This window comes from Stegostoma tigrinum, chromosome 5, assembly GCF_030684315.1.
Source record: "Stegostoma tigrinum isolate sSteTig4 chromosome 5, sSteTig4.hap1, whole genome shotgun sequence".
In the NCBI taxonomy this organism is placed as follows: domain Eukaryota; kingdom Metazoa; phylum Chordata; class Chondrichthyes; order Orectolobiformes; family Stegostomatidae; genus Stegostoma; species Stegostoma tigrinum.
This window is the reverse complement of record NC_081358.1, coordinates 51,400,320-51,414,773: the sequence shown is the minus strand read 5'-3', so window position 1 is coordinate 51,414,773 and position 14,454 is coordinate 51,400,320. Positions and strand designations below refer to the sequence as shown.

The window sequence follows — 14,454 nt, the reverse complement described above, 5'->3', positions numbered from 1 at the left end:
AAACCCTCTACACCATCTATAACAAACAAGTCAGGAGTATGATGAATTAAATGCAGCTCCAACAACACTCAAGAAGCTTGATACCATCCAGCCATAGCAACCTGATTGGTGCCCAGTCACCCCCACAAACATTGCTGCTCCTGTGCATTGATAGTGCAGGGAATTAATGTGAATTATTTGTAAGATACATTGCAGCCCTATCCCAGGCCACATCAACAGCACCTTTCATCTAGAAGAATAAGGGCAGCAAATGCTAGGGAATACCACTATCATTATGTTCACCTCCAAAGCACCTACCATCCTGAATTGGAAATACAATACTATTCCTTCATTGTCAGTGCATCAAAAACTTTGGAAGTCCCTTCCTAACAACGTTATGGGTGTATCTATGCCTTGAGCAGTTCAAGATTTTGACTCATCGTAATCTTCTGAAGGGCAATTGGGGATGAACAATAAACGTTGATCTGGTCAGCAGCATCTACATCCTAAGAAACTAAAATTAAAACTACTGCCAATGTAAAATTGCTTATTAAAGGTAACAGTTTGTAATTCATCTCTAATTCAGAGCAATTTTGTCAAAAGAATAGTTGGCATCAAACAAATTATTTTAGCAAATATTGTACAGGTCAATATTTTTCCTCGTTTGAGTATTTTAAAATTATTATGCTTTTGACATTCTTTAATCCATGCTCCATGTAGTTGTACATCTCGGTTATTTTAGGAATAATAGCTTATACAGATTAAGGATACACAAACAGGCTTCCAAGGCACAACTTATCAAGACTTTATGGGCAATACATTCTGATCAGAAAGATCATAGCCTTGATCCCTTGACTCTGCTGAACTATCTGATCACAGTTAGACCCCAGAACTCAAGAAAGTGAAAAATAGGGTAGAGTTTCCATTCTTCATTGCTATTCCTATAACCTACAATGTTGGACTTGTTATTTCTTTATTTTCTATTTTTTTTCCTATGAACCTGGACTGAACAATCTGTACCTAGGCACCTTTGTACTTAAGATAGTGACGTTAAATGGCGACTTGTAAACTTTTCACTGTACACATTTGAGTACATGTATCAATCAAGCTAATTCAACTCTATTCATCAACCCTTGCTATAAGTACACAATTACTGGTTGAGGGAAGAGTTAGGCTTTGCTAATAGATAATTATCATAGAATCACAGAATCCCTTGAGGAAACAGGCCTTTCAGCCCAACAAGTCCGCACCGACCCTCAGAGCACCCACCCAGACCCATCCCCCTATAACCTGTCTAATGTACAAATCCCTGAACACTACAGACAATTTCGTATGGCCAATGCATCTAGCCTGCACATCTTTGAACCGTGGGAGGAAACCGGAGCACTCAGAGGACATCCAAGCAGACACGGGGAGAATGTGCAATTTCACCACAGACAGTCGCCTGAGGATAGAATTGGACCCGGGTCCCTGGCACTGTGAGGCAGCAGTGCTACCCACTGTGCCACCATGCCACCCCAAAACATGGTTAGATGCCACTAAGTAGATGGCATACCTTAACCATTTGTGTGTTTTAAGGCCACTAGGACCCCTTCCATCCTTATCAAGGGGAGTGCTAACCTTCTCTCTTGGAAACTTAAACAGTGTTTAAGGCTTCTGGAACCATAACCCAGTGAAGAGTCAGTGCCTTCAGGAAAAAAGAGAGAAATTATTCACAGAAATAACATGGTCTTATTATCTTAATGCATTGCAAATCATCAATACACTGACTAATAAAAAGCTGTACTTGTAATCAAATTTTTAATGTTCCTGGATTGCACTTACTGTATATCACAAAACCACTTCTGCCAATTACGTCTACATGACTGAAAATTGTCAATATGTGAACTGACATCCAAAAGAGAAAGTTAAGAGATTAAAATTGATTGTTACTAGACAGGAATGATTTGGTCTTGTCACCAGAGGGAAAACAATAATGTTTACAAAATAATTTTTTAAAAATTGAGGCATACAGAGATATGAAGCAGCTCTCCAGTAGATGCAGCTAATCCAAAAACATAGTTGCAAGATCTGAAAAGGGGAAGGTGCAATAAACAAGTTGGCAATGTTTGTCAATGCATTGCACCTAAAACCTTAAATTAGCCCAGTCTGTAAAATATTATGTTCCTATTTTTAATAAAATATTAGAAGTAAGTTACTGTCATCCTTGGTTGTTCTCTGGTTGACATTTCATTGTTCTCCATTCAATGGTTTCAATGTCCCTTAGAAGATAGTATCACCTAATGTAATTAACATTGGTTAATTTTAGTAATTCTGAAATTACTGACAAATCTTAGAGGATTGTTGGCAGCTTAACTTATGTTTGTCCTCAAGAATATTTATCGTTTACTAGGGTCTCATAGATGAAGGTTTGAGGTACTCTGTCCCTGTTCAGTTTGAAAGCAACTGAAAAATAATCTGCTATGACATGACACCATGAACAATCTGTAGGATTAAAGATAACAGATTAAACTATAAGAGCACTTCTATTCAATCTTCACACCAGCAAAATGAAAGAAAAGCTGAAGATTTCCCATATTTAATGTTTCAATGTATGTGGAATAGAACAAATTAGGAGGAGTCGGCAACATGACTTTGTCGTGTTCCTCAATACTGCTGCTGTTTTTGAATAAAAATGGAGAATTATTATTGCTGCGGTAGGTACCGGAGAGAATTAATGCAATGTACCTGACATAAAAATACACTGTATTAGGCAGTTGGGTATCCACCAACTTAGTGTACCATCAGCAAGCCCAAATAGGAGCATAATATTGAAAAGCAGAATGTGAAAGTGGATAAGCATAAAATGCTATTGTTCCCAAGACAAGACTGGCTCAATGTTTGTAATTTTTCATATTTTGACTTGCTTAGCAGTTTTCATAGATGGCTTTTGTAAGTTCGTTAACAGATAACTAAATAACATGAGCAGTTTAAGAGGTTGACCATTTAGGATGATAGTCATTCAGATGAGTCTCATAAACTTAGTGGCACATGGTTGAAGTTACCATTTCAGAACAGCAACTTGACATAGATTTCATAGCAATACGAACATAATTACCAGGTGGTCAGAGATAATGGGAACTGGAGACGCTGGAGAATCCAAGATAACAAAGTGCGGAGCTGGATGAACACAGCAGGCCAAGCAGCATCTCAGGAGCACAAAAGCTGACATTTTGGGCCTAGACACTTCATCAGCTCTCTGATGAAGAGTCTAGGCCTGAAACGTCAGCTTTTGTGCTCCTGAGATGCTGCTTGGTCTGCTGTGTTCGTACAGCTTCACACTTTGTTATCTTATTACCAGGGTGGTAATAATTTATATGACAAAAGCATTGTCATCAGAGGAATGCTTATGATTTGGCCACAGGTAGATTGTTATGGATAAATTTAAAAGCAATTGCATTAGAATTGTTTACTGTAGGACCTTACTGATGTGATCTCTTCACAAATTGATGTGTTCAGCCATGTGTAGGAAGGTAAACCCTGCAGAAGAAATTCAATAGGTGATTCAATACAGAGGAACACCCAATGTATTTGCCAGAGAGGTTGCTGTTAGATTGGGGAAGATAGTAGTAGATCTAAGCTTTTCTCAATTCCGTTCTCAATGCAGGTGGATACATATACAGCAGCAATGGCAGAACCCACATACTCTGGGCCAGAGCAGCATTGCCTAAAGGTGATACTTCCTGTTGAATCAATTATTTGAGCATCTTATAACAATCTCAAAGGAGATTGGCTGGGAACTCATTCCAAACTATGAGATCTTGTGTGACTTATTCAACAGAATGTTTTCTTCTTGGCACTGTGTTACTGGAATTTAGCTTTCAAGGACAATATCAGTGAAGAAATGATTTACAAGCCTAAAAACCAGACAGGACTCTTCAATAATTCACAGTCTATATGCTGTAATACAAGGTTTCACATTATGCAGTGCAGCTTAATTCTAGTTGTGAGGTTGGGGTGTCCTTTCGTCTCAGTTGGGCCTGAATGGCAAGCACTTTTATTTCCTTTTCTGCTCAATAGAAGACAAAACTGCTCAACATTACTGCGATATAATCTTTAAAAAAAATACAGGATACTAGTGTTGATTGCTACGTGTTTAAAGTAAATTTTTTCCAAGGTATCACGAAAAGTGTTATTTCTTTTAGGGGAAATATTGCGCTACAGTGTTCCATTGTAAATTGCAGTTTGAATGTACACCCTGCCAATTGTTCCAGAATGCACTTAGGTTGTATGATGTTTGGTACGGGCTATTGGTATATGTGGGATAAATTGCAAAGCAAACATCTTGTAGCTGTTTCATTCATGTTTGCAAGATTGTGCACTATTCAAAGCTTAATTTGTGATTTGCACTGTCCATGAAAAAGGCTCTCCATTGGCAGCATGTGCTCATATAATTTCCCTACTTCCTTTTTATACTTGGTGGGGCGTTCTTCTGGTGTAGTGGTAACATCCCCGCTTCTGGGGCAGCAACTGTAAGTTCAATCTCAACCCAGGGCTTGTCGGCCATGGATGGTGAAATTGATCACTGCCAAACAGGTTGATTGCTAGCGAGCTTTGAGAAGATTTGTAGCTCAGATTGAGGTTCTGGATGTGAGTTTGCTCGCTGAGCTGGAAGGTTCGTTTTCAGATGTTTCGTCACCTTTATTTTTTATTTGAAAAAATATACTTTATTCATAAGATGTACAAAAAATAAAACATATTTATACACCTACCCAGCCATGCAAGCCGCTCCGGGTTACCCGGGGGTACATACACCAACTAAAGGGGAAAAAAACAAACAAAGAAGAAAACAAAAACAAAGCAAAGAAAATACCCCGGCAGTTGTCACCCCGCGCAGTCCCAATTGGCCGCCTGACCAGTTGGGGAAGGCGCCAGCTGGGCCCAGGTACAGGACAGGGCCCTTTTTTCTATTCTGGACGAGGGGTTTCATACGGTGGTCTTTCCCCACCGCGCCTTGGCGGCAGCTGCCCCAAGCTTTGGCGCGTCTCTCAGCACGTAGCCCTGGATCTTGGAGTGCGCCAGTCTGCAACACTCGGTCGGGGTCAGTTCTTTCAGCTGGCAGACCAGCAAGTTGCGGGTAGACCAAAGAGTGTCTTTCACCGCATTGATGGTCCTCCAGGTACAGTTGATGTTGGTCTCAGTGTGCGTCGCGGGAAATAGCCCGTAGAGCACGGAGTCCCGCGTCATGGAGCTGTTCGGGACGAACCTCGACAAATACCACCGCATCCCCCTCCAGACCTCCTGCGCATAGGCACACTCCAGAAGGAGGTGATCGACAGTCTCGTCCCACCCACAGCCACCTCGAGGGCAGCGTGCGGTGGCGCAGAGATTCCGGGCATGCATAAAGGATCTCACTGGCAGAGCCCCTCTCACCGCCAGCCAAGCAATGTCCTTGTGCTTGTGTGAAAGTTCTGGCGATGAGGCATTCTGCCAAACAACTTTGGCAGTCTGTGTGGGGAACCGCACAACGGGATCCACCCTCTCCTTTTCCCAAAGGGTCTCGAGGATACTACGTGCTGACCACTGCCTGACGGCCTTGTGGTCAAAGGTGTTTCCTTTCAAAAATTTCTCCACGTAGGGCAGGTGGTACGGGACAGTCCAACTACTCGGAGCGTTCCATGGCAACGAGGCCAGGCCCATCCTTCGCAACACCAGGGACAGGTAGAACCTCAGTAAGTAGTGACACTTGGTGTTTGCGTAATGAGGATCTACGCACAGCTTGATGCGGCCTCACACAAAGGTAGCCATCAAGGCGAGGGTGGCGTTTGGAACGCCCTTTCCCCCATTTTCCAGGTCTTTGTACATGGTGTCCCTGCAGACCCGGTCCATCCTCGACCCCCAAATGAATTGGAAGATGGCCCGGGTGACCGCAGCGGCACAGGTCGAGGGAATAGGCCAGGCCTGCGCCACATACAACAGTACCAAAAGCCCCTCGCACCTGACAACCAGGTTCTTACCCACGACGGAGAGGGACCGGAGCGTCCACCTGCCCAGCTTCTGCTTCAATTTGGCGATATGGTCCTCCAAGTCTTAGTGCACACCCCAGCTCCACCAAACCAAACACCCAGCACATTCAGGTAGTCAGTCCTGACGGTGAAGAGGATGAAGGAGCGGTCGTCCCAGTTCCCGAAGAGCATGACCTCGCTCTTACCCCTATTGACTTTGGCACCCGAGGCCAGTTCAAACTGGCCGCAGATGTCCAACAGGCTACTCACCGACCGACGATCGGTGCAGAAGACAGCGACATTGTCCATGTACAGGGAGGTCTTGACCTGAAGGCCTCCGCTGTCTGGGATAGTCACGCCCTTCAGACTCACATCCTTCCTGATGGATGCGGCAAAGGGCTCCACACAGCACACGAACAAGGCAGGAGAGAGCGGGCAGCCCTGCCTGACTCCAGATCTAACAGGAAAACTGTCCGATCCCCACCCGTTGATCGAGACTGCGCTAACCATGTTGGCGTAGAGCAGCCAGATCCAATTGTGGATGGCCTCCCTGAACCCCAATTTGGAGAGGACGTCCCTCATGTAAGCATGAGAGTCCCTATCGAAGGCCTTCTCCTGGTCCAGGCTGACGAGGCAGGTGTCCACCTGCCTATCCTGTACGTAGGCGATCATATCCCTGATTAGCGCGAGGCTCTCAGTGATCTTCCTGCCTGGCACAGCACAGGTTTGGTGAGGGTGAATCACCGACTCCAGGACAGACCTGACCCGGTTGGCTATGACCTTGGCCAGGATTTTGTAGTCCACGCTCAATAGTGAAATGAGACGCCAATTCTTAATTTCTTCCCGTTCCCCCTTCCTCTTGTAAATGAGGGTGATGATGCCCTTCCTCATGGACTTGCACATTTCCCCTGCCCGAAGCGCACTATTGTACACCTCCAGCAGGTCCTGGCCGACAAGGTCCCACAGAGCAGAATACAGCTCGACCGGTAAGCCGTCGCTCCCGGGAGTCCTATTCCTCTCCAAGGACTTGAGGGCTCTGGTCAGCTCGTCCAGGGATATCGGCCAGTCCAGCCACTCCCTCGTGCTGTCGTCTAAGACCTCCATGATAGACGACGGGAACGACTCGGAGTCCGTGCTGTCCGTGGGCTTCATGTCATACAGTCCGGCATAGAAGGATCTTCTGATCCTCAAAATGTCAGGCTGAGACGACGTCACCGAGCCGTCGTCCTCCTTCAGCCGGCTAAGCACAGAGTTCTCTTTGTGCACCTTCTGAAAGAAGAAACGCGAGCACGTCTCGTCCTGCTCCACGGAGCAGGCCCTGGACCGGAAGATTATCCTGGAGGCCTCCGTGGCGAAGAGCAAGGCTTGCTGGCCCCTCACCTCGCAGAGGTCCTCTGTGACATCAACCCCCAACAACTGCAGAAGGAGCAGGTTCTGTACCCTTTTGTGGAGTCGCGGCAGCTTTCCCCGCCTGTCTCTCACCTTCCGAACACCCTTGAGGACAAAGAACCTCTTGATGTTCTCCTTCACCGTCTCCCACCAGTCACCCAGAGACTCAAAGAGGGGTTTCACGGTTCTCCAACCAGCATACTCCCTCTTAAGCTCCTCGACGTTCTCTGGGGTCAACAGAGTTGTGTTGAGCTTCCATGTCCCCTTGCCGGCCGGCTGGTCGTCCTGTAAGTGACAGTCGGCCAGCAGGAGGCAGTGGTCAGAGAAGAACACCGGCTCGATGCCGGTGGACCTGACCGAGAACGCCCGTGACACAAACAGGAAGTCTATCCTTGAGCGAATAGACCCGTCTGGACGCGACCAGGTGTACCTCCGCTGCGCTCCGTCTGCAGGGGTGCTGAAGACGTCGAGCAGCTTGGCGTCCTTCACCGTGCCCATCAGGAATCTGGACGTGACGTCCAGTTGAATCCCCCCACCCGCTGTCCCCACGCCGGATCTTCCATCTGCATCGATGATGCAGTTGAAGTCTCCGCCTAGGATGAACGGCCTGGACGAAGCCAGCAGGGGTGGAAGCCGCTGCAGGACGGCCAACCGCTCATTCCGTACCGCTGGGGCGTACACGTTGATCAGCCTCAGGGGAGCGTTCCTGTAGGTGACGTCAGCCACTAGGAGGCGCCCCCCCCGACCATCTCCTGAACTTGAGAGATGGTGAAGTCGCGTCCCCGCAGCAGAATAGCCAGGCCCAAGGAGCGACAGTCGTTACCCCCCCGACCAGATCGAAGGCCCACAGGTCCAGGCGCCGGACCATTTCCCGTACTTGCGAGGTGCGGTGTCCCACACTCCTGCAGAAACAGGAGGTCCGCCTTGATGGTGGTCAGGTAGGCCTACGTGGACACACATCTTGCGGTGGACTTGACACTACGTACATTAATGCTCGCAACTCGTACCCCCATTGTGGGCAGTGACCGCAGTACCCTCCCCGAGTCCAAGGTCCAGCCCCTCCATCTGCCTCTTCATGCCCATTGCCCAGGCTAACTGCTGGACGCTCTCCGGGCTCAGGAAACCGTCCGTGCTGCCTTCCGGGTGGCATCCCCCCGTCAGGGGTGTGGAGGCAGGAGGGTCCGGCTCTGGGTCCGGCTGGGGATGCGCTGTTTCCTCCTTCCCGCCTGGAAATTCCGGGGGGCCCTCCAGTGCTCCAGCAGCACTTGACTGGGTGTCGGAGGGAGCCTCAGGACGCCTCCCGTCACCTGGAAGCGGGGTGCTGCTTTCCTTCTCCCTCGAGATCTTTAACTTTGCTTCGGGTGGGACCTCTCCGAATCCCCCTCGTCAGAGGAGCTCTTATAGCCCCCCTGTAGCTGCCTCTTCCTGCCTGATGGTTGTGGTTCCTGGGCCTGTCGACGCACCTTCCTACTCGCTTTCCAGACTGTCGTCCACTCCCCTGTCGCCGTCTCCATTGACTCCGTGTTGTCGGGGGGGAGCGGAGCCTGCAGGGGCACTTTGCTGGGCTCGGGCCCATCCTGCGGGGCTGGGCCCTCCTGCACGACCTGGCCCTCCTGCACATTAGTGGGGTCCTTGCTGGGCCTTGGTGCCTTCCTCTCCTCCGGGGGGGCTGGCCCCGCATTGCCGCTGCCGGCAACCTGGGCGTAGGTGGTCCCCCTCTGCGGGCATGCCCTATAGAGGTGGCCCGCTTCCCCGCAAAGGTTGCAGCTTTTCTCTTGCGGGCAATCCTTTGCAAGGTGTCCCTCCTCCCTGCAGATGGTGGCTTTGCAGTCGGCCGCCACGTGACCTGACCTACCACAGGCATGGCAGACTTTAGGTTGCCCTGCATAGGTCAGTTAGCCCTTGATCCTGCCGATCGCGAAGCTGGACGGTGGGTGTACAATGCTCCCATCCGCGCCCATCCTCAGCGTCACCTTGACCTGCCTCTTACTGGTCCAGATGCCAAAGGGGTCCATGATGTCGGTTAGGCCCCCTTCCACCTTCACGTACTTCCAAGGAAGGTCAGGACATCAACTGCTGGCACATGCGGGTTGTACATGTGTACAGTCACCATACGGCTCCTCTGCGCTGGCATCACAAACAGCAGGACAGCGGTCAATACAGAGAGGGGGCCCTCACCTCCTTTCTTCTTGAAAACCTCCAGGAAGCGCTCACAAAGCTTGGCACTCCTGAAGGTTACATGGTAAAAACCTCCTCCGGGGAAATCCTGCAGGCAGTAAATGTCCACAGCAGCGAACCCGCAACAGTCCAACAGGACCATCTTCACGAAGACGGTGCGGTCCACAGGTGCACCTTCATCCACCTTCTTTACGGAAGCACGGATGGTGTTCCGGACCCCCTGACCTGGGGCACGAGCACTTGCCGCAGCCATCGTTGCAGGTTGGCTGCTCCCCTGAACCAGCGTTAGGCCGAAGCCAGCATTAAGATCCACCGGTTGCAAGGGTGCACAGTCAACCCGATGTCTTCCTTCCACCTCCAACACAATCGCGCTCTCCTCTTCTCAGTCCACAGAAGAGTGGGTCTTTATTTTGTTCCAGGCGTAAGCTGGTTCGCTGAGGTGGAAGGTTTGTTCCCACATATTTCGTCACCATTCTAGGTAACATCAACAGTGAGCCTCCGCTGAAGCGCTGGTGTTATGTCCCACTTTCGATTTATCTATGTAGGTTTCCTTGGGTTGGTGATGTCATTTCCGGTGTTGGTGATGTCATTTCCTGTTCTTGTTCGCTGAGAACAGGAAATGACATCACTGACGCAGGAAATGACATCACCAACCCAAGGAAACCTAAATAGATAAATCGAAAGTGGGACATAACACCAGCGCTTCAGCGGAGGCTCACTGTTGATGTTACCTAGAATGGTGACGAAATATGTGGGACCAAATCTTCCACCTCAGCGAACCAGCTTACGCCTGGAACAAAATAAAGACCCACTCTTCTGTGGACTGAGAAGAGGAGAGCGCGATTGTGTTGGAGGTGGAAGGAAGACATCGGGTTGACTGTGCACCCTTGCAACCGGTGGATCTTAATGCTGGCTTCGGCTAACGCTGGTTCAGGGGAGCAGCCAACCTGCAACGACGGCTGCGGCAAGTGCTCGTGCCCCAGGTCAGGGGTCCGGAACACCATCCGTGTTTCCGTGAAGAAGGTGGATGAAGGTGCACCTGTGGACTGCACCTTCTTCATGAAGAGGGTCCTGTTGGACTGTTGTGTGTTCGCTGCTGCGGACATTTACTGCCTGCAGGATTTCGCCGGAGGAGGTTTTTACGATGTAACCTTCACGAGTGCCAAGCTTTGCGAACGCTTCCTGGAGGATTTCAAGGAGAAAAGAGGTGAGGCCCCCCTCTCTGTATCGACTGCTGTCCTGCTGTTTGTGATGCCAGCGCAGAGGAGCCGTACGGTAACTGTACCTGTGTACAATCCGCATGTGCCAGCAGCTGATGTCCTGACCTTCCTTGGAAGGTACGTGAAGGTGGAAGGGGACCTAACTGACATCATGGACCCCTTTGGCATCTGGACCAGTAAGAGGCAGGTCAGGGTGACGCTGAGGTCAGGCGTGGATGGGAGCATCGTACACCCACCGTCCAGCTTTGCGATTGGCAGGAGCAAGGGCTACCTGACCTATGCAGGGCAACCTAAAGTCTGCCATGCCTGTGGTAGGTCAGGTCACGTGGCGGCCGACTGCAAAGCCACCATCTGCAGGAACTGCAGGGAGGAGGGGCACCTTGCAAAGGATTGCCCACAAGAAAAAAGCTGCAACCTTTCTGGGGAAGCGGGCCACCTCTGTAGGGCATGCCTGCAGTGGGGTCCACCTACGCCCAGGTCGCCGGCAGGGGCAATGTGGGGCAAGCCCCCCCCCCCCAGAGGAGAGGAAGGCACCAGGCCCCTGCAAGGACCCCACTAATGTGCAGGAGGGCCAGGTCATGCAGGAGGACCCAGCCCCGCAGGACGGACCCGAGCCAAGCAAAGCACCCCTGCAGGCTCCGCTCCCCGCCAACAACCGAGAGTTGATGGAGGAAGCAACAGGTGACCCAGGGGAGTGGACGACGGTCCAGAAAGCGAGGAGGAAGGCGCATCGGCGGGCCCCGGCACCGCAACCAACAGGCGGGAAGAGGCAGCTACAGGGGGGCTATAAGAGCTCCTCTGACGAGCGAGATTCGGAGGAGGCCTGCCCAAAGCAGAAACTAAAGATCTCAAGGGAGAAGGAAAGCAGCACCCTGCCTCCAGGTGACAGGAGGCGTCCTGCGGCTTCCTCTGACACCCAGTCACGTGCCGCTGGGACCCTGGAGGCCCCCCCCGGAACCTTCAGGTGGGAAGCAGGAAACAACGCGTCCCCAGCCTGACCCAGAGCCGGACTCTCCTGCCTCCATACCCCCGATGGGGGAATGCCACCCGGAAGGCAGCACGGACGGTTTCCTGAGCCCGGAGAGCGTTCAGCATTTAGCCCGGGCAATGGGCATGAAGGGACAGATGGAGGGGCTGGACCTTGGACTCGGGGAGGGTACTGCGGTCACTGCCCACAATGGGGGTACGAGTTGCGAGCATTAATGTGCGCAGTGTCAAGTCCACCGCGAGATGTGTGTCCACGTTGGCCTACCTGACCACCATCAAGGCAGACCTCCTATTTCTGCAGGAGTGTGGGATACTGCACCTCAGCAGGTACGGGAAATGGTCGGGCGCCTGGACCTGTGGGCCTTCGATCTGGTTGGGGGGGTAATGACTGTCGCTCCTCGGGCCTGGCTATTCTGCTGCGGGGGCGCAACTTCACAATCTTCCAAGTTCAGGAGGTGGTGGGGAGGGGGGGCGCCTCCTAGTGGCTGACATCACCTACAGGAACGCCCCCCTGAGGCTGATCAACGTGTACGCCCCAGCGATACGGAGTGACCGGCTGGCCATCCTGTAGCAGCTTCCACCCCTGCCTGCTACGTCCAGGCTGGTCATCCTAGGTGGAGACTTCAACTGCATCATCGATGCAGATGGAAGATCTGGCGTAGGGACAGCGGGTGGGTGGAGTCAACTGGACGTCATGTCCAGATTCCTGATGGACACGGTGAAGGACGCCAAGCTGCTTGACGTCTTCAGCATCCCTGCAGACGGAGCGCAGCGGAGATACACCTGGTCGTGGCCAGACTGGTCTATCAGCTCAAGGATAGACTTCCTGTTTGTGTCACGGACGTTCTTGGTCAGGTCCACCGGCGGCGAGCCGGTGTTCTTCTCTGACCACTGCTTCCTGTTGGCCGACTGTCACTTACAGGACGACCAGCCGGCCGGCAAGGGGACGTGGAAACTCAACACGACTCTGTTGACCCCAGAGAACGTCGAGGAGCTTAAGAGGGTGTATGCCAGTTGGAGAACCGTGAAACCCCTCTTTGAGTCTCTGGGCGACTGGTGGGAGACGGTGAAGGAGAACATCAAGAGGTTCTTTGTCCTCAAGGGTGTTCGGAAGGCGAGAGAGAGGTGAGGAAAGCTGCCGCGAATCCACAAAAGTGTACAGAACCTGCTCCTTCTGCAGTTGTTGGGGGTCGATGTCACGGAGGACCTCTGCGAGGTGAGGGGCCAGCAAGCCTCGCTCTTTGCCGCGGTGGCCTCCAGGATAATCTTCCGGTCCAGGGTCCGCTCCGTGGAGCAGGACGAGATGTGCTCGCGTTTCTTCTTTCAGAAGGTGCACAAAGAGAGCTAGTGCTCAGCTGGCTGAAGGAGGACGACGGCTCGGTGACGTTGTCTCGGCCCGACATTTTGAGAATCAGCAAATCCTTCTATGCCGGACTGTACGATGCGAAGCCCACGGACAGCATGGCCTCCGAGTCGGTCCCGTCGTCTATCATAGAGGTCTTAGATGACGGCACGAGGGAGTGGCTGAACCAGCTGATGTCCCTAGACGAGCTGACCAGAGCCTTTCAGTCCTTGGAGAAGAATAAGACTCCCGGGAGCGACGGCTTACCGGTCGAGCTGTATTCTGCTCTGTGGGACTTTGTCGGCCAGGACCTGCTGGAGGTGTATGATACTGCGCTTCGGGCAGGTGAAATGTCCAAGTCCATGAAGAAGGGCATCATCACCATCATTAACAAGAGGAAGGGGGAGAGGGAAGAAATTAAGAATTGGTGTCCCATTTCACTATTGAACGTGGGCTACAAAATCCTGGCCAAGGTCATAGCCAACCGGGTCAGGTCTGTCCTGGAGTCGGTGATTCACCCTGACCAAACCTGTGCTGTGCCAGGCAGGAAGATTGCTGAGAGCCTCACGCTCATCAGGGATACGATCGCCTACGTACAGGACAGGCGGGTGGACACCTGCCTCGTCAGCCTGGACCAGGAGAAGGCCTTCGACAGGGTCTCTCATGCTTACATGAGGGACGTCCTCTCCAAATTGGGGTTCGGGGAGGGCATCCGCAATTGGATCTGGCTGCTCCACACCAACATGGTTAGTGCTGCCACGATCAACGTGTGGGAATCGGACAGTTTTCCTGTCAGATCTGGAGTCAGGCAGGGCTGCCCACTCTCTCCAGCCTTGTTCGTGTGCTGTGTGGAGCCCTTTGCCGCATCCATCAGGAAGGACGTGAGCCTGAAGGGCGTGACTATCCCAGACAGCGGAGGCCTTCAGGCCAAGACCTCCCTGTACATGGACGACGTCGCTGTCTTCGGCACCGATCGTCGGTCGGTGAGTAGGCTGCTGGACATCTGCGGCCAGTTTGAACTGGCCTCGGGTGCCAAAGTCAATAGGGGTAAGAGCGAGGTCATGTTCTTCGGAAACTGGGACGACTGCTCCTTCATCCCCTTCACCGTCAGGACAGACTACCTGAAGGTGCTGGGTGTTTGGTTTGGTGGAGCTGGGGCGTGCACTAAGACTTGGGAGGAGTGTATCACCAAACTGAAACAGAAGCTGGGCAGGTGGACGCTCTGGTCCCTCTCCATCGCGGGTAAGAACCTAGTTGTCAGGTGCGAGGGGCTTTTGGTACTGTTGTATGTGGCGCGGACCCGGCCTATTGCCTGGACCTGCGCCGCCTGTGGTCACCTGGGCCTTCTTCCACTTCATTTGGGGGTTGAGGATGG

At 51.7% G+C, this 14,454-nt stretch overlaps 1 non-coding gene across 1 annotated transcript; it reads right to left on the bottom strand.

The window, feature by feature from the left end:
* Positions 1-1,498: 1,498 nt before the first annotated feature.
* On the bottom strand, positions 1,499-1,621 carry LOC125452151 (U6atac minor spliceosomal RNA). Its single transcript, XR_007247483.1, has one exon. It is a non-coding gene; the product is annotated as a U6atac minor spliceosomal RNA (small nuclear RNA).
* Between the last annotated feature and the right edge of the window lie 12,833 nt (positions 1,622-14,454).